At 45.9% G+C, this 5,507-nt stretch overlaps 1 pseudogene; it reads left to right on the top strand.

Moving 5' to 3' along the window:
* The first annotated feature begins 2,980 nt into the window (after positions 1–2,980).
* Positions 2,981–3,098, top strand: LOC126102186 (5S ribosomal RNA; annotated as a pseudogene).
* Positions 3,099–5,507: the final 2,409 nt, after the last annotated feature.

Here is a 5,507-nt window from a genome sequence, read left to right as displayed (position 1 = left end):
CTGAGAGGCTCCGTCCCCGCCGCAGCCGCAGTGGTCCACAACCCCACGACGACTACCGCAGTCCACTTCACCCCTCCGCCGCCCCACACTGAACCACTATTTCTGGGTTATTGTGCCGTTCGGCCCCCAGTGGGCCCCCCAGGTAACGTCTCACACCAGACGAGTGTAGCCCCGATGTTTGCGTAGTAGAGTAATGGTGGTTTATGCATGCGTACGTGGAGAACTTGTTTGCTCATTCCAACGGATTTCTTTTGGAACTCGTGTGGATCACCTCACACTTTTCGTTATTTAGCGTCAACTGCCACCTGCCACACCATACAGCAATCTTTTCTAAATCGCTTTACAACTGATGCTGGTCTTCCGATGACCTTACTAGACGTTAAATTACAGCATCATCTGCGAACAATCTAAGAGAACTGCTCAGATTGTCACCCAGGTCATTTATATAGATCAGGAACAGCAGAGTTCCCAGGACGCTTCCCTGGGGAACACCTGATATCACTTCAGTTTTAATCGATGATTTGCCGTCTGTTACTACGAACTGCGACCTTCCTGACAGGAAATCACGAATCCCGTCGCACAACTGAGACGATACCCCTTAGGCCCGCAGCTTGATTAGAAGTCGCTTGTGAGGAATGGTGTCAAAAGCTTTCCGGAAATCTAGAAATACGGAATCAACTTGAGATACCCTGTCGATAGCGGCCATTACTTCGTGCGAATAAAGAGCTAGCTGCGTTGCACAAGAACGATGTTTTCTGAAACCATGCTGATTACGTATCAATAGATCGTTCCCTTCGAGGAGATTCATAATGTTTGAATACAGTATATGCTCCAAAACCCTACTGCAAACCGACGTCAATGATATAGGTCTGTAGTTCGATGGATTACTCCTACGACCCTTCTGAAATACTGGTGCGACCTGCGCAATTTTCCAATCTATAGGTACAGATCTATCGGTGAGCGAGCGGTTGTATATGACTGCTAAGTAGGGAACTATTGTATCAGCGTAATCTGAAAGGAACCTAATCGGTATACAATCTGGACCTGAAGATTTGCCCGTATCAAGCGATTTGAGTTGCTTCGCAACCCCTAAGGTATCTACTTCTAAGAAACTCATGCTAGCAGCTGTTCGTGTTTCAAATTCTGGAACATTACATTCGTCTTCCCTGGTGAAGGAATTTCGGAAAACTGTGTTCAATAACTCCGCTTTAGCGGCACAGTCGTCGGTAACAGTACCATCGGCACTGCGCAGTGAGGGTATTGACTGCGTCTTGCCGCTTGTGTACTTTACATGCGACCAGAATTTCTTCGGATTTTCTACCAAATTTCGAGACAATGTTTCGTTGTGGAACCTATTAAAGGCACCTCGCATTGAAGTTCGTGCCAAATTTCGCGCGTCTGTAAATTTTAGCCAATCTTCGGGATTTCGCGTTCTTCTGAACTTCGCATGCTTTTTCCGTTGCCCCTGCACGTTCGGACCTGTTTTGTGTACCATGGGGGATCAGTTCCATCTCTTGCCAATTTATGAGGTATATGAATCTCTCAATTGCTGTTGCTACTATATCTTTGAATTTGAGCCACATCTCGTCTACATTTGCATAGTCAGTTCGGAAGGAATGGAGATTGTCTCTTAGGAAGGCTTCTAGTGACACATTATCCGCTTTTTTAAATAAAATTATTTTGCGTTTGTTTCTGGTGGATTTGGAAGAAACGGTATTGAGCCTAGCTACAACGACCTTGTGATCACTAATCCCTGTATCAGTCATGATGCTCTCTATTAGCTCTGGATTGTTTGTGGCTAAGAGGTCAAGTGTGTTTTCGCAACCATTTACAATTCGCGTGGGTTCGTGGACTAACTGCTCAAAATAATTTTCGGAGAAAGCGTTTAGGACAATCTCGGAAGATGTTTTCTGCCTACCACCGGTTTTGAACAAGTATTTTTGCCAACATATCGAGGGAAGGTTGAAGTCCCCACCAACTATGAGTGGGGTATTTATTTGTTACGAGACTCAAATTTTCTCTGAACTGTTTAGCAACTATATTATCGGAGTCTGGGGGTCGGTAGAAGGAGACAATTATTAACTTAGTTCGGCTGTTAAGTATAACCTCCACCCATACCAATTCGCACAGAGTATCTACTTCGACTTCACTACAAGATAAACCACTACTGAAAGACACAAACACTCCACCACCAATTCTGCCTAATCTATCTTTCCTGAACACCGTCTGAGACTCCGTAAAAATTTCTGCAGAACTTATTTCAGGCTTTAGCCAGCTTTCTATACCTATAACGATTTCAGCTTCTGTGCTTTCTATTAGAGCTTGAAGCTCAGGTACTTTCCCAGCACAACTACAACAATTTACAACTACAATTCCGACTGTTCCTTAATCCAAGGAATTCCCCAAGCTACGTCATTATGGCTAATGAACATGGGTCCATCATTTCAAAAGTGCAACAAACAGAGCGTCGACTCTGAAGAACACTCAAACATTTATTAGACCAGGCGTTTGCAAGTTTCTTCAGATCCACACTTCAGCAATCGCCCCCATGCTGACACAGTGTCAGGAACATACGAGCGGCATTCAATAAGTAACGAAACACAATTTTTCCTGAAACCAGGTTGGTGTTATTCAGGTTCCCAATGACCATATTATTCCCCATTGTTTTGGGTACAAAACCCTATTTTTTCAACATAACCTCCGTTCAGTGCGATGGCCTTACGTCACCTTACTTGGACGGGCACTATGTCCGCCTGGTACCACTCTACTAGACGTCGTTGGAGCCAACGTCTTGCTGCATCAATAACCTCCCTATCATACACGTATTGCTTCCCGTGGAGTGCATTTTTTATTGGGTCAAACGGACGGAAATCGAAAGGCGCGAGATCCGGGCTGTAGGGTGGATTAGGAAGAGCAGTCCAATGGATTTTTTTGAGTTCCTCTCGGGTGAGAAGATTTGTATGAGGCCTTATGTTGTCAAGCCAACGGGCTTGCCGCAGTGGTAACACCGGTTCCCGTCAGATCACCGTAGTTAAGCGCTGTCGGGCTGGGCTAGCATTTGGATGGGTGACCATCCGGTCTGCCTAGCGCTGTTGGCAAGCGGGGTGCACTCACCCCTTGTGAGGCAAAGTGAAGAGCTACTTGATTGAGAAGTAGCGGCTCCGGTCTCTGAAACTGACATATGGCCGGGAGAGCGGTGTGCTGACCACAAGCCCCTCCATATCCACATCCACTGAAGCCTATGGGCTGAGGATGACACGGCGGTCAGTTGGTACCGTTGGGACTTCATGGCCTGTGTGGGAGGAGTTTTTGTGTTATCATGAAGAAGGAGAAGTTCGTTCGCAGTTTTGTGCTGTCAAACACGCTGAAGCAGATTCTTCGATTTCCTGATCGCACCACAATACACACCAGATCTGCACTTTACACCATGAAGAAGGACATCAACCTCTTCAGAGTCAATGGAGACCGGTGACCTGACTTTACCAACTGAGGGTGCGACTTTGAACTTTTTCTTCGGAATAGATGCCGGTCCATGGATTGCCGTTTCGTTTCCGGTTCGAAGTGATGAACTCAAGTTTCACTACCTGTGCCGATAAACGAAAAAAAATTGTCACGATTAACCTCGTAACACGCAAGCAGTTCAGCACCGATGGTCCCTCGTTGCTCTTTATTGTCTACTGTTAGGCGGCGAGGAACCCAGCTGGCACACACTTTCGAGCTCCCCAGCTGGTGGACGAGTGTGTAAGCACTACCATCAGAGACGTCCATTTGAGCAGCGACGTGTTTGACTGTGATCCGTTGATCATCTCGGACGAGAGTGTCCGCACGTTCCAACATTGCTGTGGTCACAGCAGTGTGCTGTCGGCCGGCATGCAGGAGATCGGACAGGTTTGCGCGACCTTTTTGTGATGATGACAGACGCATCGCCCAACGACTTAACGCGCTTTTTTTCACTGCCAGGTCACCGTAGGCGTTCTGTCAGCGTCTGCAAATATCTGCGATGCTCTGGTTTTTCGCCAATGACAGCTCTCTGCTTGGAACGCATCTCCGTTATAGACGCCAAGGCTACGTATAGCGGAACCTAATGAGACTATAGAGGACGAAGAACGGATATCCCGCCATACCCAGTAATAAATAACGCATTTTTTCAATCGAAACTGGCTGAGAAATAATGTGTTACATCACTTTTTGAACATTCCTCGTATGTGATCGTCCAATTTCGTATCGATTCCAGAATGAGATTTTCACTCTGCAGCGGAGTGTGCGCTGATATGAAACTTCCTGGCAGATTAAAACCTGCAAGGTTCGCAGGCGATCTTCTGTAAAGTTTGGAAAGTAGGAGGTGAGGTACTGGCGGAAGTAAAGCTGGAAAGACGGGGGCATCAGTCGTTCTTGGGTAGCTCAGATGGTAGAGCACTTTCCCGCGAAAGGTAAAGGTCCGAAGTTCGAGTCTCGGGCCCGCACACAGTTTTAAACTACTAGGAAGTTTCGTATCGTTTCTTATTGATATTTCTAAATATTCATACGATATAACGTGCTCAAACATTCTTCACTGGCTTGATGGCAACATCTCCATTCTACAAGGACTGAAGTTCTACGTGTGAAAAATAGCTGAAGAAAAACGAATCCGTACAATTTTTGAAAATTCTCAGTACGGAGGAAAAAAAAAATCGGCCATATTTGGGAACGATACAATGTAATCGAAGTCGTCGAAATACTGTGAGATCGGCGACTAACGCAAGAAAAGTCCCTTTGCTTCGTGTGGATGGCTTGTTTTCAGGTGCGTTCTCTTGTACGAAACCTCTGATAGTTGCGTCCGTCATGAACAATATAATGATGGCTATGCGATTAGTGTTCATTGGTTTTGTAGGCTGTCGGACGCCAACTAGTATCTTAAATATTGCCTATCTGTTCTGTGCAGAAGTGCCTGAGGACCACAGAACTGAGACTCTTACTGTGGTAAATCACTAAAACGATTATAATATTGTTCCTCTTGTAATAAGGACTGAGTACTGCTACCACGTTCAACAACCCTGGTCAGGCAGATGCCACGACGCCGAATTTAGCAACACACCCTGAGGAAGACGACTTGCAACAGTCGCCGAAATGTGGAATTTTACAGATGACAATGCGGCCTCAAACCCAGAAGAACTTTATTGGCTGTCACAACGGCCGCAGAAGCCTACGTTTACAAAATATTGCAGCTTCGTTGCTTTTCTCTGAATGCTGTTCTTCACTTTCTCTAACGCAATGCGGAACAACTTTTGAAACATCTGCAACAATTGTTCGAAACATTCGGGAATTATGAACAGTTCTTTCACTACGCCGAATGTGCAATATTTCTTCTCTTTTTTCAACCATAACGGATTGACCCAAAATCTTCTTCGCTGCCCAACAACTTACAAAAGATCTAGTGCATCGTATCTTCACCTGATGAAGACGACGTATTCTGACCAGTTCGTAGCACGAGCGGCGGGTCTCTCTGACAGTGGCACGCCAATGTGAAT

The sequence above is a fragment of the Schistocerca cancellata genome, chromosome 9 (assembly GCF_023864275.1).
Source record: "Schistocerca cancellata isolate TAMUIC-IGC-003103 chromosome 9, iqSchCanc2.1, whole genome shotgun sequence".
Lineage (NCBI taxonomy): Eukaryota > Metazoa > Arthropoda > Insecta > Orthoptera > Acrididae > Schistocerca > Schistocerca cancellata.
The sequence above is the reverse complement of the archived record's forward strand: the minus strand, read 5'-3'. Positions and strand labels throughout refer to the sequence as shown.